Genomic DNA, 27,069 nt, shown 5'->3' with positions numbered 1-27,069 from the left:
GGCAAGTGATATCTCCAGGGAGTCTCAGTGCAGGGAAGTCTTAAATGAATTTTGTTCCACTTATACAGCTCTGCAGTAACACAGACACTCAGAGGAATTTGGAGCAATCCCAGCTCTCAGAAATAGCATCAATACTTCACTCAAAAGGAATTACCTGTCTCAGAACAAAGGCTGAAGTCAAAGATTTTTCCAGCTTGTCTAAGTCCCACCACCCAGAAAACCTTTAAATCCAAAATTACTATAGTCAGTATAGAAGGTGCTGGGAGGTGCGTGAGCCACCAAGCACCAAAATCAGCCAGTTCCTCCGGATCTACCAAAGCTGATGCTCAGGGGACGGGCTTTCATTTGGTCAAGTCCAAGCTGCCTTGGCTTGCTGATTCCTGGTTTCCGCAACCAGCAAAGTTTAAAGGTTAAGTGAAACAACAACAAAATCAAAGCCAGGGAGGATTCTCACCGCATTTTGAGGAGGGCCAGGGAGCTCTGGCTCGTAGCAGCTCTCCCAAAAGGGCAGCATGGTAAACAAACAGCCTCCACCTTTCTCCCACACATGCACACAGGTACTCTCCAAGCAGTTACTTCATTGTGTTCAACTCTGACAGCTCCAAGTATTAAAGATAATTAACACCTTTTTATTATTATTTTCACCACACAGCAAGCTTACATCTTGCTCTGTCCTTATATCCTGAGGCTTCTCACTCAATGCGGCTAACCACACACAACTGGAAAAGCGAGGAACTGAAGAGTTTTAAGAATTTTACTTAATTACGGGGCGCCTGACCAAAATTGGGTGACCAATGCTGCACCCCCTTAAACACGTGTGCGGAATCAGCACTGGCCCGGCCTCCTCCTGTGGCAGCATCCGATTTCCAGGGCAGGATCCCAGGAACTGGCTGAGCAACCTCCCACAGGCACGGCCACCATCACCACGGCTTGATATTTATCCTCCCTGAGCTCCGAAGGCTTCCTGCTGCATTCATTTGAACTCCAAAAGCCCTGCTGTTGACAATCAAACCTGCCTATTTAGGTTATTTCCAGCAAAAAATAAGCCCTATGGCAATGACCAGTTCTCAGGAGAAAAAAGCACGCATTAGAGCTGAGCATCTAAGCTCAGCAGAACTCTGGAAATAATCTCTCTCTCCATCATTAATATTGCTTAGAGAGCTGGGAACACACAGTCAATGCAGATTTAGGACATATCAGGGTTCTGTTAAGCCTGAGAGAGACTAAGAGATTTCCCATCCAGAATCACTGTTCAGACACATGAAGGAAGATAAACACACACACATGCACATATCTTTATATATATGTATACATATATACATAAACACAGAAACCCTAGTGGGAAACAAAAAAAGAAAAACCAGGATGCCTTAACCAAATTAAATTATTTTCAGTATTGATTTTTATACCTTGGCCAGCCTCTAAGGCAAAAAAATCATCAATAGAACCCCACCAAATCACAAAGGTGATCTGGAAATAAGAGCTAAATAGTTGAGAGGGTCATTTGCATTGCAGATTTTCTATATTCTACTCTCTCCAGTTCTGCCTGCGGGGAAGAGGCAAGATGCTGTTATGTGGTTTCTTTGTGAAAGTCAAAATGCTCAACAAATTGTAAGATCCGAGGAATTACCCTATTGAGAAATACACCAAACACCATGAAACATCTGAAAGCTTTTGGAAAACTTGCCTGACTAACACTCAAAGAACCAAGGGCACATTGCAGCAGCAGGCACAAGAGGGTTCTGCGTGAGCCCCCTCCTAGGCAAGGCTATTACTAAACAGAGCTTCCAAAAATGGACTTATTCCTTAGGGAAATCAGGAGGGCCTTGACCTGCTTTGCAGGCACCACGGCACTTTGCCAGGCTGCTAATCTTAGTGATGCTGAACAGCCAAGTCTGCCCAACATCAAAGAAAATGGAGCTGTTCCCATGGGGCTCATTTTGCTTTCTGGCCACAGAAATGTTGCCCCAGGGCTTCCCTCTGACCAGAAAGGTACCAAGGTGCAGCAGATCCCCAGCAGCTCCTCAACAGGCCTCACTTTCCTGGCCAGCTCAGCCAAGCACAGCTTTATGTTATCCATGGTACAAACAAACAGGTCCCAAAATTATTGTAAAAGACCCCTTGCAAACACAATAGGAATGAGTAAAAGAAGAAGCAAGAAATAGTTAAGAAAAGGAAAGGGTAGTAAAAGAATTAGGGCCACTTGCAAATGGTTCATATTTCCAAATATTCCTTGCTGGTTGCCAGCTGTCTGAGCCCTGAAACTTGGCATAACTACAACAGAAACAGACACTGAATTTGATACAGACGTTTGGCTCCCCTTATTAATCATGTAGAATAGAAACGGAATACATCGCTTATTTGTTTGCTTCATTAGTTAAGGCTTTATTCCCATCAAGCTAAGTGGAAACAGTCCCTTGCCTTCAATCACGGCGAAGGCTGGAGGCTCCAGAACACATCCCCAAGGAGAGGCCACTTGGGGAAAAAGCCCTCGTGCACCTGCATTGCACGGCCCAGGCCTGACCCCTGCACGTTCAGGACTAAAGCAGGAGGCTGTTTTACCCTTCACCAAGGACAGAAACACAGAAAGACCAAAGCCAAAGGGCATCAGAACTGGCCACGGCAGAGAGCAAAGGGATCAAGGACAAGGCAGGAGAGGGACAGAAGCATCACTGCAGCAGATATGAGTAGAGATGGATGGAGAGGCAGAACACTCCAGTTCTGGAGAAGATTTGCTGGACTGTGTTACATAATATGGACTAAAACGATGCCACATGAGCTTAAAAGATGTTGAGAGACCAATGTGCATCTACAGGTGCAATGAGAAAAGGTTTCAAGTGCCACTAGCCTTGGCCCACAGTACCAAAGCCAGGAGGGAAAGAAAAGGTGATTCACTGCAGTCTCTCGCCTTTCTCCTTCAAACAGCAAACACCCACACAATTAATCTAAAACCGTTAACACATCAGGGGGTTTAGCATTCAAATATGTGCCTTATGCCAGCATTGTTCTGGAAATGTCTTTTTGTGTCTTTCAGCTTACTCCCACAGGGCTGTAAGTACAATGCATGTGCATGCATCTGGTGTGCCACAGACATCGCAAGATGAGTCAGGTCCGCAGCTGGTATTATTCAGCCCTAAAGGTTTTCAATTTTTTTTTTTCCCTCCAATTCCATCCCTTCTTCCAAACATTTCCCCCCCTTGCATTCTGCATGCAACAATAGTTCTACAATACATAATTCTATCATAAGCATCTCCACAATCCCTAGCAAAAGAGAAATAAATATGTAGATGTTGCTGACAAAGTGGTTGCATCTGGGTGTCAGCTTGCTTAACAGTGCCTGGCATCACATATCAAATCTCACCTTCACTTTTCCATATGACAGATCTTTTCCTTCAGTTCTGGTTATCTAGGATAACAATTCTTAAAGGGCATTTTTGAATATTTTTATGTTGGAAATGGATTCTCAGGTTATTAATGGCTGGTAGCAGAATGCAAGTCCTTTCCTCTGCTCGGACGAGTAGCCACATCGTATCGTTCCTCTTGGTGAGTGACCATTTTGTCCCATTAGACTTACAGGAGCTCACTGTGCTGATGAATATGAATCCTCTTCTAATTTCCAGGAAAGTCCAGCCTTTGCTACAGGTCCACACATAAAAGAGGGCATTTTGCTTCAAGATTTTGCTGTTGTTTTGCGGGGAGGCACAGCGATATTGGGTCCTCTGCATTTTTACAAGGCCCTTTGGCCTAAACTATGGAGTTGGCTGATACTTGATTTTCATATCCAGCGGTAGCCATCACCTCCTCCTCCTGACCTGTAGCACTGTATTGAAGATGGCTATGCCACTGAATAAATATTAGGATTGTCGTAAACTTAGAAATTACATGTCAAGTAAAACCAGGTTTTGCTTGAAAGAAAACAGTTTTATGCCATTTCAATGCATTCTAACACATAAATTATCATACCAAGTCAGGCTGGAGGTCATTGTAGCTTGAAATCCGATGTCTTACTGTGGCCCAGGAGAAAACACAAGAACGAGGAAAACTCCTTTTTGCTCAATAGATCTTCCACCCTTCCAAAAATCTGCACCGTGAAGACTTTAGAAAGGTTATATCTCGGTGTTTAACAGCTCTTGAATGATATTTTCTTCCCTTCATCTGGCAAAGTATCTACAAAGCCATCTGTCTGTGAGCATTTTTACCACATAGGTCAAAATGCTCAAATATGGCAATTGGGGGGGGGGGTGTCCATATATGGGCATTTTGACCATATGTGGTTAAAAAGGGTGCCAACATATGGTCAAAATGCCCATATTTGGGCATCCCAAGCCTGGTCACCATATTTGGGCATTTAGACCACATTTGCTATATATGATCAAAATACCCATATATGATCAAAATACCCATATATGATCAAAATACCCATATATGATCAAAATACCCATATATGACCAGCCCAGGCCCCAATCACCATATTCAGGTATTTTGATCATATGTACTTAAAATGCACATATATGGTCAAAAATGTCCATATTTGGGCATCCCAGGCCCTCACCATATTCGGGAATTTTCACCATATTTGAGTATTTTAACCACATATGGTCAAAAATGCCCAAATACGGCAATCGGGCCTGGAATGCCCAAACATGGGCACTTTGACCCTTTTTTTTTTTCCTGAATTAAAAGTTGTTAAATTTTCTTCCATTATATTAACTAAGGAAGCTGTATGTTTTAGGAGATAGGATGAAGTTCACTGCCAAATATGTGTTTATTAAAACAGAATTACTGTCCACTCTTTTGTGATAGGTACTGCATCCTCAGGGTGCAATTACAGCAATTATCTGGATTGATTTCTCATCGGTAACCTTTGCCTCACCTGCTATAACTGCCATCCTTCATCAGCTGATGGGGAAAGCAGGCTGTTGTTTCCATTCAATTATCTGGCATCCAAAATGCGCTGTACAAGGAGTTCCATATTTTAAGTGCATATCTACAAATTTTGTTTGATGCATTAAACATTATTTTTTTTTACTATTCACCTTCTCATTGCTCCACACTACTACCAGAGTCTGCAAGAAGAGTAGTGATGAGAGATCGCCAGCTATCCTATGACAAAGTAAAGGCAACAACTTTGAGTGTGGCCATTTGTCACCCTCTAGAGGTGACAAAGCAACAAAAATATTGATGAAATCCAGATAGCTGATTGCTCACTCTTACCCCTCACTACCAAGAGGTAGACCTTCTAGCTCCCAGCATCAGGGCCTTATCATTTACAGCCAAGGATGCCAGGTTTGCGCTCTTTTTCCTCCTGCCCTCTTTTCTGTGTGGTATTGAATTTTCACATAGAGAACTGTCTTCTAGACTTCACACATGGATTAGCAGAATTGAGGAACCTGAAATCTGCTGTTCCCTAATAAATGAATCTGCTCCCTACAGTTACTCATCTGATTTAAAGGTTTATCCAATCAGTAAACATATACCATAGGGCAATACCCACATTTTATCCCTAAAACATCTGAGCTACGATGGTAATTATAACTACACATACTACTTAATGGTTGACTATTAATGTGGAAAGACACATCTGATGTTTGTAAACAAATTCTGGGAACAGGTCAAAAAAGGCAAGTTACAAGTTTTTTTTTTTTTTTTTTTTTTTTTTTTTTTAACCCAGCAGTGTTACAAATAGAGAGATGAAAAGGCATCTATGTGGTCAATCTTACATGCAACTCTACAAAAACAGAGCAAACTGTGTGCAGGAGAAGACTGACAAAAATACTCTGTTGACTTTATTATCCTTTGTAATTTGTACTGCGGTCGTTTCTGCCAGCCTATTAGTTACACCACTAGGAGCTCTGCAAACAGAAGGAAGAGACGGGTGCTAGCTAAAACCCAGGATACTACTTGACCCAGAACAGCTTGTACCTGCTAACTAACATGAGGTTACAGAGGAAATGAGCAGACAGAGGGGCAAAAGTAGGCATGCCCTTTGCATCCTCTGGGCAATCTCTCCTGGAAACCCCTTATGTGGGAGAAATGATGAGAGAAGAACTGGACTTAGCAAGGAGGCATGAGGAAGCTGAGCAGGTGCTACCTGAGAGCAGCAGTTTGCACAAGGAGGCCATTTTATTATGCAAGTAGAGCTGAAGTGCTGGTCAGAGGCCAACCTGCCCATCTCCTTGTCTTTCCTGGTATCTCATCAGTCGTTTTATTCTGCTAAGGAAAGACAGTCTGGCAACCAGTTAAGGTTGCCTTCAGAGTTGAGTAGACTTACATGATTCCAATTATCTCACACGCCTCTATGTCTATTTACACAAGTTAGGAGTCTGGCCCTATTAAAAAAAGAAAAGAAAAGAAAATTCAGCATCTACTCCTGAAAAGATTATTGCTTTATTTTCATCATTCCGAGTGATCAGGTAGGAAAAAAAAAAACAAAAACAAAAGCCCAAAAAAACAAACAAACAAAAAAACACAACTTTGGAAAACAGATTAATGTGTTTGCTGCAAAGCAGGCAATTTCTGCAACAGAAATAATGTAATACAGAATGTGCTTTTCCTTAGTCACTTCTCTGCAAATTCAACAGCATTACAGTAGTTTCCACGAAGCATTACTCCTCTCTAACAGGGTAGCAAAGGAAAAATGCATTCCCGGTAAAGCTTGCACCTTTATTCCCCAGTCAGAGCACATGGAATAAAAAATAAAAAGAAACTCTTAAACTCGCACATTTGAAGTGTGAAGTCACCATTAAGAAGTCACCAAGCCTCAAACTATTTATTTATTTATTTATTTTTATCTGCAAGCAAATCAGTAAGAGGATAATTCCCGCAAGTTGGCTATTTTCCACTGTGCTTCCACCTTCCCTGTCCCGTTTCAGATCTAATGCTCTCTGATGTGACAGGATGTGTCTGTTCCTTCTGAAGGGATGTTTTGAAGCCTCTGAAGTGCATGTTTGCTCTTCAGCTCTACCGGAACACACGGAACCATGTCATATTTCAATGGCAAACACTCCTTTCCCTTCCCCTTTGTTATCCTGGACTTGCTTATGAAGGCCTTACCCAGAAACAAGGAACACAAAATAAACTCGGTGGCAGGGACATGCCCGCTCCAGTTTGTGCAGAATGGATTTTGGCATCCATATATTTTTCAGAAATAGCTTTTATAAAAGCTAGCTCTCCGTCGTTAACCATATACTGGACTATACTAGCGAGTTAAATATTTCCTATTATCATGCTGTCTAATGCCTCCTTCAGACGAGCTTTTGACACCACACATTTCTTTCACACTGTCTGCTTCGGATCTCTCGAATCTTGTAAAACCCCTGCAAAACCACTGTTTTCAGCAGTGAGCACTGCACATGGGCACTTCCAAACTGCAGAGCCCCGCTGCTGTCACAGGCCGTGCCAGGCCTGGATAACTCTTCCCACCCAACAAAGCTTTGCTCCGGGCAGCTTTTCCTACCGGAGGTAGCAGCCCTGCGTGTGTTTGGTGCTTGCAGTAATGGAAATTCCCAGCAAGACCCTCAAGCCGGGAAGGGGCGATACCGTCCGAACAGCAGCTCTCAGACAGCTGTAGGAGAGGCGCTCCTAAAGGAGCTGCCATCCAAGATTTGTTTGGCATGATTAATAAGACATAATGACAGATGATGAATATCTTAAGAGCAACTCCAATCCTCCTACTGATTCCACAAGTAGGAGGGAGATGACCTTTCCATAATGCCTACTAATTTTCATACTACATTCTGAAAACGCAGCTAAAATGAGACGCTGACTCGCTATGCGGAACCACAAGGGACGCACCGAACAAAGGGAAGGTGTTCGCAAAGCCTGATAAATTACCTATCTGCAGCTCCACAGCCCAAGGTTCGAGCCCAATTTGAGAAGCTGGGTGATAGATATTTGATGGATTCAGCTCAGTCACCTCAGACGGACCGGCCTATAATCCATTTTATAACTGTCACACCTTAGTTGATAACACTTAGGAGAGGACTGGCAAGACAGAAAGACATGATAACAGCATTACCCCCATCAGCCACCCTACACATTCAGTTTATTGAACTCAGATCAAAACCAGCGAGTCAGTGTTCAGAACCTCGTAACAGCACTGCTTGCTCAGAAACCACCTCTCTTGTACAGTTGCACAAACAACTCTTTCTTTCTCTTTTTTTTTCAGTTTTCTGGCAGAAAAGGTTGCAAGTGAAAATTGTTTGGAAATGAAAAAACGTATGATTCACTCTAAGCTTTTCGGAAGGAGGGAGGGCATACTTTTCAAAAAAACCACAAAATGTTCACTTCAAATAAAAAATTCAAAAGATTGTTTGACAAATATTGAAATGAAACATTTCAGTCATTCTGTCTTTTTTGTGACAGCCTGCTTGGCTCTTTTCTTTCTTACTGAAATATTATCTGAGACATTAATTTGCAAAATACATCAGCTAAGACTATTTTTCATTTTTCATTCAAAATTGTCTGAAAAATAGGCGTGTTATTTTACTCCATAGACATTGCATCTTTGAAGCACACAACAGCTTCCATGGTAGATGTGGACTGGCCATGGCAGACCAACAATCCGTAACTTTCTAAGACACATGGCACTTTTCCTATCAGCTCCTGGAGCCCCAAGGTCTGCAAAAGCAGGGAGTCCTATCTCCTTTCACTGCATCCAAGGAGAGAAGCTTTGGGTTGAAAACATCCAATCCAATCAACATCCATATCCAGCAGGGACAACTGATCCACCCACAACAAGAAATGTCCATAGATAAGTGGCCCATTGGTCACTCTTCCTCGAATGTCTCTGCTTAAGAAACGCCAAGATCAACCCGTCCATGACTCCTCTTGCTCTCCTTAGGCCCATAGTTGGTCTAGAAGGAGCAACAGGAGTTTTCTGGGACTAACGTGACACTTGTTACTCACAGCCACCTCACTTATTTCCTCCACTGATCTCCTGGACTGTGTCTATTTAGACTAGGAGTTTAATCAAGGGAATAACTTTGTTCTGGTTTGGCAGATGTAAACGCATAGATGCTTTATTAAAATAGTGCCACAGCAGCCGGCATTGCATCCTCTGTGCATCCGTGAAGTGCCAAGAAGGCTTTTTGGTGTCACACAAAAATAATAAAGATAGATGTAGTTAATAAATAGGTAAGTACATTTTCAGCCCTCTGAGCTCCTCATTTTCTTTCAGCATAAGCCCATTTTTTACAGCTGACTGCTGCGATCTTCCAAGGGATGTGCTGATGTGGCTTGAAACAATTTAATTTGCTTCCTATTTTTTTTTTTTTTTAAGGATTGCAGATGTCATCAAAAATAAACAGCACAAAGAGAGGGAGAGAAGAATAGGCAAAGCAGAAACGGATTCAGAAACTAATTAAAATAAAGCATAGTTCTCAAAACCTCTTTAAATTATTCAGATGTCACAATCCAGGGAAAAGCTGTTCTTTCCTAAGAGTTTTGTTTTTTTTCCTTTCTCCACCCTGCCAAAATGACTAGTCTAATTAAATGCTTAAGACATCTCCAAGTGATTTCGGGTTAGTGCAGCCAATTGTTTGGCGGCACCCGAAGATCTCCAAGTTCTGGTGGAACTAGCAGCCCCATCCCAGCAGCAGAGCAATACTCCTCTGTGCATGGAGGAGACCAACCAAAACCAGAGTGGGATTTCCTTTCAAGCCCCTCAAACCTTCTCCCACCTCATAAGAAGCTCCTTCACAGCGCTCATCCCCATGTGCAGAACTGTGGACAAGCTGCCTTGCAAACAGGCTTAGGAACCAGGCTGCCATTGGCACCGTCCCTTGACGGGACACCAGGAAAGCTCCAGTTCAGAGCAAACGCCTGGGTTTGATTCTCCTTCACTGCCTCCGGCTCAGGATGAAGGACCATCAGACTCCACCTGAGCATTGCTCTGACTGCAGCAGTGGAGTTGCCCACTGAAGGAACTTACATTTCCCCACTTTCTTAAAAAGATAAAATTCATTCCTTTGGCAAGGTCTAGAATTAAAACATCCAGTATAATTGTTGTCACTAATCACAAGGCAGATGGACATATGGTGAGGAGACTGTCCTGCTCTGGATCATTAATTCTTATTTAACCTATTTAGTATCTCCAGCAATAGTTCCTACTGCTGCTGGCATGCACCTTCCCTCTGCTGACGAAGACACTGAGGTTCAGTGCTTTGCTGCTGCTGCTTCTCAATGCGGGCAGCACTAAGACACAACCTTTAACATCTAAACGCTCATGGCCATCTCCCACCCCAGGCACCACTTCTCACATCCATGAGTGTCCTCCTTACCATGCTCTCCATGTCACCAACGTGCAGCCTCATGTCAATTTTCCACCCACTTTTTCCTCCAAATCCCTCCACACGCCTCCCTTCTATCACAAGAACTATTCTCAGAGCAATCGTATCTCCTGTAGCTCTTCATCTGTCATTAGTGTGCCATAAGTCAACCAGATATACTGCACCATTACAAAACTTCAACAGAGTGAAAAAAAAATCATTTGCTTTACTGTCACTGTCAAAACTTTTTATCTTCATTGACAGTTTTATTTAGAAAAACCTCTGCTATATTTTAATTAGGCTGTAATTAATTTGGTTCTCAGAAAGCAGTATCTGCATGTTAAAGCAATGCAATAGCAACTGCTAATTTTCTTTTTCCATATTTTTGGTTTTGTTTAACAGATATTTTTAAAGAAAGGATGTTTCCAGTGTTTTCTTGTTGTTAAAAAGTGCTTATTCCTGATAGCACTATACACTGCCTAATTACCAACGGCTGCTTAAAACCTCCACAATACTAGCAGCACTCAAATGGAAGCAGACAGGTTTAGATCTTTATCCCGCTGGACACCTACATTTTACATCCTATGGAACATGCTGCCCATTCTAGGGCAATTTCTAGTACAACAGCATCCTACCCTTGTGATGCAAATATCTATCACCTACCACAACAACAAAAGCAGTGACTTGCAGTGCAGTCAAAACGCAGGGGCTAGGGAAATTAGAGATAAATATTTCCCTAAGAACAGCAACCTTAGTACAGAGCACAGCAGTATCGCTAATAGTCTGAAGCCTTGTTTTCTGCAGGAAAAACTAAAAGAAATCACTGTTCTGTCTAAACTTTGAGCACATTCTCTTTTCCTGGTACAACTTTAAACATGTTGTCCCAGTTCAGGTCCACAATGAACTCATGCATATGGCAAGCACACAGAATCGCAGCTGAGGCTTGCGATTTGGCCAAAACCTACCTGCCTTCCCGAAAATATTTCATTTGGAAATGACAACACTGCAATACTCAATCTTCCAGCTTTGTAATTTGGTGAACTGAAGTTCACATGCATCAATAGGCCACAACCTGGACAGGGTAGTGCAGACAGGGGCACTGAGGCATCCAGAGCTTCTCGGGACGCTTCCCACAAGACCAAGGTCAGCGCGAGACTCTAAACTGCCCAAATGCAAACGCACTGCATCCCTCCTTCAAAAGCAAAGCACAACACCCAATTCTTGCTAAACTTTAACAAAAACCACCAGTGTCTGACTGCTAAATGAGTAAAAAGTTTGTAAAAGATGTTCCAGAGGGATTGTGCTGGCTACAGCTAGACATGGACCACGAGAACATCGCTTGGTCTGAACTTCTGCAAAATCTGTTTCTGTTTGTTTTATTTTGAATTGTTACAATATGAAACTGATCTTCTGAAACACTTTCTTTTTTCTTACTTTTTTTTCCTCTTTTTTAAAAAGATAAAACCCCCGAGCAAGAATATTTGTGCTGGAAAAAAACTCTCCCTCAGATGAATAGCTTTGTACATACAAGGATAGAATTGCCTGAAATAGCTTTGTTTGGAAACAATGCCTGGTCTCTCAGGAATTTTAGACATTCTTTTGGAAGGCTGCACTCGGCATTATATTTCATGCCTTTCAAAGTATCTATTTGCTTAGGAAATGAAGGAAGGGGGCGGGGGAGAGATGTGCACAAAACTGACTTTGCACTTGGAAGGATCTGAGGCAGGGAAATGCATAAAAATGGACAGATGATAAAACATTACATCCTATTCACCCCCAACTGCCATAGTAAAAATAAAGGAGTGCTCCCTCCAGATTATGCGCATGAAGAGAGATTTCCTTTGGAGATTCCTCACTGCTAAAAAACCTGTTTCAGCCTGACTGATGAATGCTTTAGAATTAAGTGCAGAATTGCATAGGTGAGCTCAGGAGACCACAGCTGATAAATGCCACGTCAAGACAGATCATTCCATCAGCTCAGATATAGAAGATGTGTTTTCCTAGCAGTTTATTTTCAGTTTCACGTGTGCACATTAAGCTTTTGTTTTTTCCTCCCCCACTCTGGTGAAAATATAATGTGGTAATGTTTGGATATGAGCCCTTTCTGCAAGGGCTCCAAAATGGAAAGGGGTCTGATCGGGTGGTCTTATTCATATCCATCTATGCCCAAGGCCCAAGCTACAATCTCCAAAGGCTTTCTCACATAGTCTACATTCCTGCATATATGATTTTCTGCTTTGGAGTCATTTTAGAAATCCCCCAAGACACAGGTATGCAGCATCACATCACTCTAGTCTCTCGATGAGGGCATTAACTATGAGAAAGCACCATCCAGGAAAGAAAGAAAGATGAAAAGCTAGCAGGCACAGAGGAACTTTCTCCTTCCAGGCTCTGAATCATGCAGCTTCACACACGCACACACACGCTGCATTATCTCTTTTTTGCTACCATGCCCTGCCTGAGGGCTGGCTCACACCTCGACTTTCCGGCTTCGTTTCCAGTTGGTAGCTAAATATTCCTTTGAAATCAGTTTTCATTTGCACACTTCCTCTGAAGCAAGGCCCATGGTGGGCACGCTCTATTTCCAGCATCAATTTTCAGTCCCCTGTTCGTCCCCCGCGCAGCCCACGGCTGACGCAGCATCTCGCACGTCTCTCCCACGCAGGCGGCTCCCGGAATGACGCTCCAGAGCCGCGCGGGCGGTGACGGATGCCTGGTATTTATCTGGGCTCTGCAGGGCTGGCTTGCTCAGAGGCTGGTAAGGGGCAAGAGAAGCTTTAGCATCCACATCACCGGCTCAAGGGCCGTGCCAGGTGCCACAGCGGCCTGCACATAGATCTTTAAAAGAGGGAATTCAAACAAAAAAATGGTTCTGATTGACAGGTCCACAAGCAGCCTCAAGCAAAAGGTCAAGGTGCAGAGGCAGTTGAGCAGGACGAGTGCCTCAACTGGAGCCTGAACCCTGGGAGCATCAACTGGGGTTTTCTGGGCAAATTAATGCTGGAAAGTTGCTCAAGGATGTGGCTGCTGGAGGAGGGCGGAAGGTTTGGCCAAGGAGCAGGGAAGGTGAATGGGATATGTGTGTCCTGCTCAGACAACACGGCCGTGCAGGAGGGAAAATCCAGCTGTAAAAAGCTGCTTTTCTACTCTTCCCCTCAGATCAGTACTTAAACACAGGAAATAACCTCGCTGCACACGGGTGAAATGCACTCACAACCTGCCTCTTTCATGTCAGGGTTGTTTTTTCCCTTCCTGAGGTGTTGATCACAAGGCAAATAAACTTGCCTCAGGGAAAAGAAAAAAAAAAAAGGCATTAGAGTTTGAAGGAGCTGCTTCATCATCTTTCTTCTGCTTTTCTGTAACAGTCAATGTGGCAATATCCGCTTAAGTTTAGAAAGCATATTGTTACAGGATGTGTGGGAACCACAAATACCATCTGAGGCCAAGTTACAGTAAATCCTATTCTTAGTGTCATTAATGGAAGTGCTCCTTCTCATTAGGAAAAAGGAAAGAAGTCAGGTCCATTAATTTTTCACTCATGTAGCACTACAAAGAGCCCTTTAAAAGAGGTAGGGAAATAACTCCAGCTGGAGCAGCAGTACCCAGGGCTTTGAAATTAGTTTGTCTATAAATGGTCAATACTTGAGTTCTGCTTATTGTTTTAAGAATATCTTAAATATAGCCTCAGCATGAATCCAGGTTTGTGTTGTTAGTTATCTAGGCTATACAATGCAATAGCTAAGCATTACTTCTCTTGGTCCTCCTACAGTAAAATAAAACCAGAATAAACAGATTTTCTACTGCTTTAAATGTGCTAAGACATGAGACAGCAAACATTTCATCTGGTCTTAGCACTTGCACTCCCTGGACTGGGTATTCCCCAAGTTATATCAAAGTGAAGCAGGGGCAAATGCAGCCCAGTCAATGGAGTTCAGCCATGGTAGATTAAGCCCTCTAGAACCATGAATCAATTTTCCATTTGTTTTAATAACATTAATTTAAATGAACTCACTTGATATTCTTGTACTTCTACTCTGTGCATGTAATTTATGCTACGGGTAATCCTGGGCACACCTGGCTGGTTACGGCTTCTCATCCCACTCAAATCTGGATGTCTAATGTAAATAAAAGTATTAATAGGATTTATTTTCCAAACATGTATAACAAAGCCAAGTGTAGGATGTCCAGGCAATGTAAAAGCAAGCAGCAGATTTCAGCCAGTCAAGGGTGCTGTTATTGCTTATCTCCTATAAAAAAAAAAAAAAAAAAAAATCTTGGTATGCCTGCATTTTCTTACATATATTAGGTAGATTATCAGGATGCTTCCAGCAGAAGTGCTATAAACAGAAATAAATTATGGTTTATGTATCTTGTGAGCTGCTGGTATTAAAAGTCTAAATATCTCATCAGACAGCTACTTCTTCACATTTCTCCTCAGCTGATACGGCAAACAAAAGAGTAGAAAACAAGGTATAAGAAAAACAATTTAAAAAGCCCTTTCCAATAGTTAGTTATAGAGAAAGTGGCAAGATCTGAGAGCTCATCACACCACTACAAAATCTGAAAGATTCCACTAAAGGTTTAGGGAACCTTATGATTTTAAAATTTGTATGGGCTCTGCAAGGAAGGCATGGACCTTTCCAGATGTAGACCTAGTTCTTTTGTGGGTGCAGAAGAAATAATGAATGGATCCCGCCTTAAAACCCATCTTCTGGATTTTCTGCAGGAAATATGCCCCATAAGTCAGTTTTCCAACACTGGATCGTGTTAGTGCATTGTTGAAGGGGAAATGACATGAGATCGGTGAAGGGGACAATAAAGTGAGTGGCAAGAGACAAGGGAAGTGGGCAGAATTAGGAAAAAAAAAAAGTGAATAGGAAGGAGAGCAATGAGCACAGAAAAACTGTTGCAAAAGGATGAAGGAAATCATGCAAGTTCAGTCCCATCATTGTGTGCGCTCAGGTCTTGGTTTCCAGACCCTACATCATTTCCAACAACCCAGAAACCATCCACGGGAGAGACAATGCAGCTGCCTGGGCCACCGGCCAGGATGCTGTCTGCCTAAGGACATCCTTATTCAATTTGATGTTACAATTCTTTGCTTCTGAAAATTTGATATAAACCCATAGGGCTGACCTATTCCTTTTGAAAATGTAGCAGCAATTTGGGTTTTAGCTGCAGATTTTGATTAAAAAGCTTTTAAGAGAAAACTTCCAAAAAAATTCCTATGAAAATGTTAAGCCAAACCCATCTTCTGGCTTTTAATTTCCAATAATCAGGGAGAAAACCATAAATAGAGGGAGCAGAGGCATACATAAGTAACCTTAAGGAGATTATTTGCTTACATTAATAAGAGACTTTAGCAGCCTGATGACTCATGCAATACAGATAAGAAACAAATAAATCAAAAAAGTACACAGAAATAGGCAGTAAAAAAATAGTGCATAAAAGAGAAAAGATTTATAAAAAAAAAAAAACTTGGTACAAGGGAGAGGGAAGAAACTAGTCTCCTGACAAACACTGTTGCTTGTGTTTTTTTGCCCTTTGTGGACCACTCCTTTAACTTCAGATCTTTTCCAACGATATGGAAACTCTTGGGATATTTATCACTTGGAGCTGGTGGAGTTCCCTCTTCCCAGAGGTGATGGAGCTGGTGCCACACGAAGCCCAGGTCCATGATCCCCTTCCCATGCCGAACTACAGACGGCTCCATCACCACCTGCCTCGTCTGTCAGAAGCAAAGACAGCCCTGCGGAGAAGCAGCACAGGCAGCAAGAGCTGCTTCTGCTATAAATACATATACTACAGATACAAGCCATGGTATAGCAAAAACCTGGCTATTTCTCTGCATACGAGTTTGTTTGTTTTAAAGAAAAAAAGAAAAAAACACTTATGAATTTGTGTTTCCATTCCCCGCTGCCAGACAGCCCACAACACGGATCAGCACCTGTATTTTAGCATTTTATGGTGCTTGGCGCCAGCTGACATGAGTGCAATGGCACACGTAGACCTGCACTAGCGGACGGTGTGACTTGCCAGATTAAACCAAGCACACCTGGCAGTATTGCTACTCGCTTAACACCACTACTTTAGCCTTTCAAAGCCCCTCAAGCCTAACCAGTAACCCCAAACGAACAACGGCCTAATTAAGCAGAGACAGCACCACCTTCCTCTCGCTCTCAACCTGAGAAACCATTTCCACTCTTTAATGCCCGTCGTTCCAGCATTCGCTGATGCTTCGTTTTAATGATGACAATCTGTTGCAGCTCAGACGCGGAACTCGCGTTTTCCCCCAGACACGCAGCCATTTGTTTCTTTGTGCATGTGCTTTATTTTTTACAGGGCCAGCTGCTTTGTGATCAGCGAAATGTCAGAAAAATCATCTTACCATAACAAAGCTGAAAATAAAATATTCAGGGAAGCAAACTCCCATGGAAATCTTTAAAGCTTTAACAAGGGAGACTTCTCATCTTCACGCACATGGGTGACTCACTGAAGCAAATGGGAATTACGTGACTGCATCAAAGATTTTAGTACTGAAAAACACAGATTTTTCTCCTGGCTTTGGCCTTTTGGAACGAGCTCACAAATAACTTCTGATGAAGAACATAGATAGCATTGAGTAAGTTCATCTCTATCAGCTATGACCAGAAAGCCAGAACAATTTAAAGACGTGATGGTATTCTCCTATCAAGATTAATTGTGTGCTTAAAATAGTATATGTCCTTAAATGCTTTTTGGAAAGCAAGCATTCACATTCAGCTGCTCACTTTGCAAAATGAATGAATACCTAAGGTCAATACGAATATGTCTTTGCAAATATGGAGTTTAATTGACATCTCAGTGGCATGCAGAGATAAAACTTGCAATATGGAAAAAAGATGCTTCTGTAAATATTGTAATTAAACCGAATGTTGTTTTCATAATTGTTAGAAAAGAAAGCCCAAAATTACCAGGAGGAAAGAAATTAGAGCAAACTGATCTGCAGGAAAATATTCTCATTCTAAGCATCAGCAAAAACACAAACTGCCTATGAAAAATTCACAGATATGCTCATGATGCACCAAATTATCCTCCCGGGCCCCATCATTCCACGAGCAAGTGCAACTAGTTAACGGCAGCGCTGCCGTAAAGCTGCCTCCTGCGGCCGGCGCCTTTCGAAACAGCTCCAGCAACCCCAGCCTGACGCGGAACAACTATTGTGTTGGGGTGTTGGGCAACAGGAAATCTGCCTGACGATAACTGAGTCACACCAGGCCCCGCAGCAGCCACCGAGACACTGTGTCCATTTTATCTGCAGATGGCAAAGCAGATATGCCATTCACAGCTGCGTGCATGAGGATATGACATCTTTGTCTATATTAATCTCATGGCTGGCTTCACATGACTCATTCAACCTTCTTTTTTTCTTCTCTGTTACATGAAAGGGAAGTTAACTAGCAAGACCTCTGGTGATTTTTAAATAGGTCCAGCCTTGCTATGATCTGCGCTTAAAGCAACAGAGTTCGGAGATACTCCCCGCATTCCCAAAGCTCTCCTGCCTCGTAGCTGTACAAGGCCATGGGTACCGGGGCAAGTCCCGTGTGTCATGAACTTGTTTCCAAAGCTGCCTTGTTGAAATCACAGGCTGCGACGCCAAGAACGTAAACCAGGAGGTCAAAGGTGTTAAAAGAGATATTGAAATAGAAAACATTGCCAGCTCTATTAACCTAGTTATCAGTAGGGAGATAGAAGTCTTAAATAAATGAACAATGATACTTATATATATTTTTTAAAATGCAGTGTCTTTTTTCACAAAGATAAGCTGACAGCTAAGGCAAAACACCAATACGCCCTGAGGCAGCAGGAGGAATGGAGCAAGGTTCCTGTCTCTCTCCATCCTCCATATCAAGGTAAAGAAAAACACTGTGGTTTTAGCCCACAGTGGTTCACAAGAGCTTTCCTGTTTAGGATAGCTTGATTCTGAGATCTGCTCGATTTCTGGGCCTATATTCAGATAAATACATACTCAAAATGGAGAAAAAAAAATCAATATCAAGCTTTTCATCTTTTTTTTTTTTTTTTAAAGCAAAAAATCCTTTTGGTCTTGAGGGCAACCACAAAATAATACTTCTTTCAGTTACAGCAACTCCTGCAACTCCCCCAGGCCTCAGAAAAAACTATTTTGAAGCATAAGAGACATCGCTGTCCCCAGAGAACTAACTTTTGGCACTAGACAAGGTACTAAAAGTGAGGAAGAAGCAGAGACAGAGGGAGATGTCACAGCTTGCACTGGTAACACAAACCACCAGAGCAAGGGTTAGCAGAGGATCCAGAAGGAAACTGGAAAATGACATATTTTCTTTCTTGAAGCATTTTCATAGGGACAAAACACAAACGTTTTCATGCAAAAATCCCATTTTTCAGGTCAGATTTTCTTGTTTGCAAGAAACTGTGCTCCATTAGCAGTGTGCTACTCGAGGAAAATCAAGGCAAATATACTCAGAGCCTACAAATTATCCATAGAAAGCAACTTATATAGAGATTCTTCCCCACAGACACTGAAATAACCCTGGTGGAAGATTCCGTCTCACGATTAAGAACCAAAACCCACAATCTTTCATAAGTATGATTTCCACATTCTCTGTCTGCAAAAACCAAGCAAATACTTAGGATACTTTAAAGTATTTGAAGATGTGCAGATACTTTACAAAGGCTAAATTAAGCTTTTCAGAGGCTTTTTGATGATCAAGAGCCAGTTCAGCACTATGCTGAAGCAAGCTCGCACACTGTTCTTGAGAAGACTTTTAGCTTCAAAGACTGGCATGCTTGAGGGGCAGGGGAAGCCAGAAATTTGCTTTTTTAGAAAACAAACAAACAAACAGAAAAACCTCACACAAATCCAATTGGAAATTTGATACACACCACTGCTGACCTGGGGACCGAGTCACAGAAATCACATTGGTAAATTATAACACCTTTGGAATAGAGGGGAATAATCACTGTATTGTATAAGTGGAAACTGGGGAAAAAACCTTATCCTTGGACATCCCACAGCACATCCAGTGCAATAGCAGAGTCTAGTAGGTCAAACATGCAAAATCTTCTCAAAGTAGATTGCTTCTAGTAAAAGCTTAATGCCTTATCTATTTATAGCAATTTCAGTTATTGAGTGTTCTTAAACCTCTCAGTGATGGAGTTTCAGTGCTGTCCCTAGGCAACCCGTGGTTACAAACTTCTTTACCAAAATCCCAGTGCATTTTGCTAAGAGAGCAGTTCCCTTTTCTACACCCGATCTCTGCTTGTGACACACAGATGAGCAGTTCTGCTTATTCTATAATCCCACCGTGCAGTTATCTCTCACCATATATAAGATATAAAGTAAGATAGCGATGCTAGATCTGGAAGCCATTTCAAAGCTAAGAGGCTTAGAATAAAACTAAAAGACCATAGCAACAGAAAGAGACTTTGTTCTTGCCACCGAGTTTCAGTGTGAAATACTGCAGTATCCAGTGTATTTGGGTACCTAGGTGGATATTCACGTTTCTGCTAAGCAGTCTGCAGGGCCAAAGACGTTTCGGTCCAGCCTAGGATTCCATGCGTAGCACCAAGGTAGTCCTGGATTGAATTCACCCCTTGCAGTCCCGGCTAAAGTTATTTATCACCTTACCACAAGATAAAACAAGAGCATTGCCACAAGATAAACCAGCAGTATCGCTGCAAGATAAGTGGACATTTAATCTCATTTTCAAGGGAGTTGCTGTGTTGTTACCATACACCCACTGTAAATGACTCTGCAGTGTTCCTGGAGTTACATCCCAGGGAATAACCTGCTGCCCTAAGTGCAGTGAGCCCTTCAGCACATGGTTGCTGTCTCTTACAGAGAAACTCAGTAAATAGGAGCTCATCTCTCTTTTGAAAACGGAACATTTGTGGAAATCTTGCAATCCTGCAACAAGAACAGCAGGAAATGCTTTTGAAATGGCTTTTCATCCTTTGATAATCCTGCCCTTAACTCTTCACTCCACCGATGGAGGAAATAGACATTTATAGCCACTATCTCTCAACTGTCAAGCCCTGACAACCAAATTAACAGCTTTGGTAATTAGTACTAAAAGTACTTTGCGAGGCACAAGGCTCCAACTGCAAGGTGATCTATAGACTTTTCTTTCCCAGGGTCAGCGTGGGGGTAAAATCATAAAAGTGGTGAATTGCTTATGATACAAAGAGAAAGCGACAGCTGAGCCACAAATTTTAGCTTGGCAGATTGCAGTCAGATATTCTATACAGACGTCAGTTAACCTATACCTCAAAGTCTATTAAAAACAAACCATCATCTCAACCCTCAGCAAATTAGATCGAGTGCAGATTGCTGGCAGGAATGAAGGCGAGTAAGTGGCCCCCAGTCTAACTTCCAAAAAGACCAGAATTCAGTATTGATCCAAAATGCGTCAGACAAATTCCTCTCATCCCCAATATATGGAAACTAGAAGTATGAATCTTTGGGTAAGACCAATTTTAAAATTACAGACATCTCAAATATACTTTTTTTTTTTTTAAGACAAAAATATGTATTTGGAAGATACCCAGGAAACAGATGTTCACACATCCCTGCTCTCAGTGTGCAGCATTTGGCAGCTGAGTGATTCTAAGTGACCAAGGAAGCTGTCTGCAAAAGCAACACTATGCATATAAGCAATCACAGAAGAGTTTACTCCTAGCAAAACGGTCGTATTTTTTTCGTTGTAAGGGAAAATTACTCTTTTAGCAAAGAGGACATTTCCACACATTAAAAAAGCATGTTTATGTTGGAAAATGTTCTATTTATGATGGCCAAATACTCTGTTTTGAATGGAAGAATGGAAGAATTGTCCACACAACATTCTGATAAAGCTTTTGTAAAGCGGTATTTCAATTCTTTTTTTTCTTTTCCATCAGAAAGAAATATAGACTCCCAACCAGCTGTGTTCACTATTCAGAATATATAAATATTAAAGCAAAACAGAATTATAAGAAATGGGGGGGGAGGAGAAAGGACAGAGGATTATAGCCTACCTAATAGATTAGCCTGCAACTATAACTACGTTATAGTGAAACCCTCTATCGAAACAACCATAAGAAAAAAATCTAAAAGATATGCTAAGTGAATTAGAATGGTCTTGTTTACTCACAGGCTCCGAATTGCACTGTTTAGGGAAAAACATTTTAGCACTTGCATCTCAGCAGCTTCACATCAGGATTAACATGTAGCAAAGCTGCGTCATGACACCCATGCTGTGAAATAAAAGCTCTCCTTATTTGACACTACTTAGACTTTGGGAAATATCTTTTTAAAGTCAGCCTTCGTTCAACTTTTAGACTAGGTGTCCTTTGTATTTGAAAGCGATATTTTTAATAGATTTTAACAATAATCAAAATAAGCAAATCTATGTGTCGGCACCTAGCCTAGAATGTAATAAAATGGCCATTGTCCATTTTGTGCTTCTAATCTAAATGTAAGAAAAAGCAGTGGGGGAAGGAAACATTATTATTCCTGCCTTAAAGCTGGAGAATTGAGACAGATAAGACTAAGCAATTTTCCATCCTTAGAAAGGAAGTCTGTGTCAGAAGCTGGGACAGAATGCAAATTTCTCCAATTATTCTCCAAAGCAGGTTTGCTGGCATAATTGTTTTGAGATGAGATAGTTGCCAAAGAATCCCAAGCACCATTTAGGGAAAGTGAACCTTAAATATGCATTGTTTGGCTAAAAGTCCCTTCATGTTAAGCTGGATAGAAAGAGATTCTTGCGATTGACTTAAAGTCATAAAGAGGGAAGAATGACAAAAGGAGATGGGAGAGGAAAACCCGTGTTCGAAGTGAGGGGAACACGGTGACATGAGGCCCTGCAGGCACCAGCTGCTGGGCCGGCTACAGCCGAGCGCGGCTCGGTGGCCACCTCACCAAGCATCAGCTCCAGGCACCATGAATGCAGCAGTGCTCGTGCAGGGGGATTAAATCATGGCTATACACAGACAAACAAGGTGAGGTCTAGGCAGAGGGGAGAAAACAAGGGGTTTTGCTCATAAAGAACGTTCAGAGCACTGCATGCTGATGTGAAGATGAACACAATAAAACCAGACCTGCACTGGCAAGCCGGCTGACATCCCACTGAAGTCAATGGGTTTCCACACTCCTGTAGAGATACAATTATAAGATTGGGTGCATAGAAAGCCAGGGGTATTAAAATTTTACTGGGGAAGATAAAATTGTAGGCTGACTGTGCTGCAGACCACAGCCATAATATTGATGCAGCTTGAGGTGACCTCTCATCAAAACCCTCATCAGAGAAATCATACTGTGTTTGAGTCGAACCTTTACATTTGGTATAAATTTATTTTGTTACAAGCAATTGGGTTATATATAGCATTTGAAGATGTATCTCAAAGGACTGTTCATCCACAACCTTTATGTTCATGGGATACCAACAGTGGGTAGGTTTGCAATTAGGCTTGCATTTTCATAATATTTTAAACAAAACATTAATATTTATATGCAACAAGCACTGCTCCTCCTTTTGGTGTGGTAATTTTGCTTTCGTGAAGCAGCTGAGTGTCTCCAGTCCTCAAAATAATCTCTCCTATTTAACAACTTAGACTGAAGAGCTTGAGGAAGTAACCACCACCACTTTGCATTTCAGCATTAATTTGCAAACTACTTTTGCAGAGAGCATACTTTCCCAAAAAGTGAAAAAACACAGTTTTGCAAAGAGGAAGAAAAAAAAAAAAAGCGTAAAGCTGCAATGACAAGCAGAGAGGGGAGAGAAAATGTGTGTGTGTGTGTGTGTGTGTGTGTGTTACGTATCCACGGTGGTTTGGCTGCTTGTGCACACTCACTGGCATTCACATACCCTGACAAGCAGCACACAAAAAATATCAGACAAGAATACGTAGGAGACTGTTGCTACTACTACTACCTGCTCTTCTATAGAGAAGCACATAAAACATGCACCCTTTAGAAAAGAAGGTTAATATTCAGGTCCCTGTGAACTTCTCCCTCTGCAGCAGAGATTATTCATTAATCCATTTTGCCTGTGCACTTCAGGGGCACATGCCACAGCTGCAGCTCCCTGCGATCTGCTCAACACCAAGGTTTTAAACTGCACAAACAGTTGTGGAGCAGCACCCGATTGTGTCTCATTCTTCTTTAGCTGTGCTTTTCACAGATAACTTATTATTTTTAATTCCATTAAACAAAAAGATTGAGAAAATACAGAATGTGTGTGTGTGTGTGTGTGTGTGTGTTTATAGTGGTTTGATGTGGATATCAGGATGGCTACGTCCTATGAGGCCCTCCTTGCATCATCCTTGCTGGTCCCACAGACTCATCCAAGCTGCGCTCGGATTTTATCAGCAAAGTTAGACCCAATGAATCCCTGCTCCCGCCTGCAGCTAAGGCATGGCTTCCTATTTGGGAGCCACTGATCTATCACATGTTAATTAATCGTATAGACTATAGACAGAGTACGCCGAATGAGCTCTGGAAAGAAAGGGATACGGAGATGCTCCAGTATCCTCAGGGCTTCCTACAGCTCTGCCCTCCATCCTGGGAAACGTCACTCCCAAAAGTAGGTCTCATATCCTTGGAGGATGAGTGTGGGGATGAGCTCTCCCTGGGACAGAGAGGCCGTTCCAGGCAGGATGGCAGCGCGGCATCACGTAACTAGCGCCAGCTCCATGAGGGTCCTTCATTACCCTTTGGGCATCTCAGACGAGAGGTTGGTTTGGTAACAACAGCACACACCACTTGGGAGCCCCCAGGGGCTGGATGTAAGATTTCAGAAATAAATATACTGGCAGGAACAATTGCAGCTTAGGAGAAAAAAGAAACTTAGACTTTTGCTGATGGATAGCTCCTGTGTGCTGCCTACAAAGCCGTGTGCTTCTCTGCTCTGGAGTTTCCCAGGCACCAGAGTACTTCAATTAACTGCCGTTTATATAACCAATGCATCCCTTTCTCTGGGGCAATGAAAGATCTGACTAAGGAAAAAGTTATTGGATCGCTTTCATCCCTCAGGAGTGGGACCAGCAACTAGAAAGCCGAACACTGCATTTGGGTTTAGTCTCATCTCTGCGGCACGTTTGTAACCGGCGGTTCTCTTTGCTGCCTGGTTTTTGCTTGCTGACTTCAGGAGCGAACTTCAAACGTGCCCTGTCCTCCTCATGAAAGTGCTGCGCCTGTCTTTTATCATAGCCTTTGTTCTGAGGCTTAGCTCGTGTTCCCAAATGGAAGATGAAGAGGCAGATTCAGTATGACAAAACAGCCATTGTGCTTAAAAAGAGGTGGGGAGGGGGAAGGCACACATTTAAGAAAAACCTTAACCCTTAATCAAGACAGTAGACCTACCAAGATATGCATTTCTCCTAGCATAGTCCCTGCACACACCCCAGAAGACAGGGGAAAAAAAAAAAAAAAAGAAAAAAAACCACACACACCACAGAAGAGCCATGGAAGAAGGAGACACCCAGTTGAGGGCAGCTTTAGGGAGCCCTACTGAAGGGGGACTTTGGGGCCTGCAGATCCACAGGAGCTTCATCATCCTGACTCTTTGTGGGGTCCAAGAACAGTAGGAGTAGTGGGGCCAACATTCGTTTTAAAAAATTCAAAGAACCCATTCTTCTGTTGATCTGTCTGATACAAGGAATTATTTCTGAGGTGTAACAGTTGTTTGTATTCAGGATATATTGTGTGTTCAAAAGGAAACATTTTTAAAAGAAAGGTTGTGTTCAGGATTGCTTAGTTCTCAAAATAAAAAAGAAAAGCTTTTAAAATTTCTGCCTAGCAAGCACAGCCCTGGTGCTCTTTCTGATGAAGCTCGTACAACATTCATACTTAACCTGACTGACTTCCTTACTAATACTTCAGGTTGGATTTGAACCAGCTCATCAGCCCATGCTCCAAAAGAGCACAGCAATGCCCGACACCTCTACATGTCCCCTCATGCCATCAACAGCAGACAGTGGTATTCAGAGCTCGCCCAGCTTTCTACACCACTCTAAAGACCTATTCATGCTCACCCTGGCACTCACCTTATAAAAGCACAGTCTGCCTGGATTGCAAGTTGCAGAGCCCTGGGAAAAAGGAAGACAGGGACCACTTCAAGCCTTTGGAGTAACCATAGTTAGTAACTTGAGGCTCTATGTCATATCTAAGAAAACCTGGCATCATTTCAGGAAAGTTGTGGGCAGCCTTGGCTCCACAGAAGCACAATTAATATGTTCTCTTTCTCATTTAAAGGTTATTCTGCCATTTAAGCTGCCCAAGGAGCCAAAAAACACTCTTTGTGTTAAGTGACTATTTGTGCATCAAGAATGAGAAATGAGAAGAGTGAAGTGATAAAGACTTATTCAATCATTTCATTAATAAGTATGGAAAATGGAACATGTATCAAGTCAGCATATTGTAGATTCATCAGAGAAAGGAAAAAAGTAGTTCCAGTATCTAGTATTTGAGGAAGATGTTTGATGGAAAAGATTTAAAAAAAAAAAAAAAAAAAACTGCCAGAAAACAGTAAGTTTGATCCTTACTCCTGCCTGATTAATCTCTCTGTGAAAGACTCATGATCTTTAGTCGGGCTCTTACAGTCAGATTTTTGTCTTCCTTCACTCCTGCACCCTTGCTTTCCAGCAAGCCCCATGTCCTGGGAGAACCTTCCTCCTCTCTATTCAGTGTCCCAGTTTCCCGGACCAACATCTCTGTGACCTCATGGAGCTGAACTTTGGCAAGCTCATCCTCTTGCCTGGGGTCATCACTCTACCCCTCTCAATGTCTAGAGGACAAAAAGACTTTCTCCACATTAAAACTGCTCAATCCACCTAGCAAGAACAAAAATTACTCTCATGCCCATTCCTGCCCCAGCACCACCATCTCCAAAAAGAGGTCTCCAGAGGAGAAGAGATGCTTTTCCTTCCAAGAGGTGCACACAAATTGCTGTTTCTCCAAGTGTGCACAGCAGAGGCACTGAGGTGACAGCACAAGGACAGTTCTGCAGAAGCCCGAGCTGGGGCCCATGTGCACACATGCACTTGAAAGTGGCAGCATGCTACATTAATTCTCTGATGGGCTTTTCTCAGAAAGATACTGCCTGTTCCCTGCAGCTTTGTGCAGGACCTTCAGAGCACGTACACCACGGCAAGGATTTGTTTATTTCCCAGAAATTCCCCTTCACTAACTAGGGCCAATTGCCTTTTCATATGTGCACAAAACAAGGTAGTAACACCACTCTATGTTCTAATTTCCTTATTGCATTTATTTGTGTTGCTGCTACAGCTTATTATCAACAGCATCTTTTTTTTTTCTTTTTTTTTTTTCCACCCAGCATCACCTTCAGTGTAGGCTCCCAGTAATTCACTCCTGCCTATGAACCTGTCTTACTCTATCTTACTTCAAAACTGGCAAACTAAACTGGCCTCTACCCCAAATAAATCCTCTTATTTATAATCTGGTTGGCCTTAATCTTCTAACTCAAACTCACACTAAACGATTTGCTCTGCTGAAGGTACAAAACAATTTTTAGACTCCCACTAGCAATAGGAGCCCTTGTGTTCTATTTTGTTAGTTTATCAAGTTATCAAGACCATTGATCTCGGTGGGTCTGAGCAGGTTACAGATTTCTGATATGCACATGCTTTCTTTCCCTGAAGTGTCTCCAGCTTAAAGAAATTTATCTCTCTCACTTGCTCATATTACTACTTGACTTCAATCAAAACTATCTTGACTGAACTCACTCTACAGATTTCATTTCTCTACTTAAACACACCATCTATCCTCACTCATACCACCTCT

The sequence above is a fragment of the Tinamus guttatus genome, unplaced genomic scaffold (assembly GCF_059628265.1).
Source record: "Tinamus guttatus ecotype Peru unplaced genomic scaffold, ASM5962826v1 Tinamus_guttatus_pri_ptg000198l, whole genome shotgun sequence".
NCBI classification, from domain to species: Eukaryota; Metazoa; Chordata; class Aves; order Tinamiformes; family Tinamidae; genus Tinamus; species Tinamus guttatus.
Note: the sequence above shows the minus strand (reverse complement) of the source record.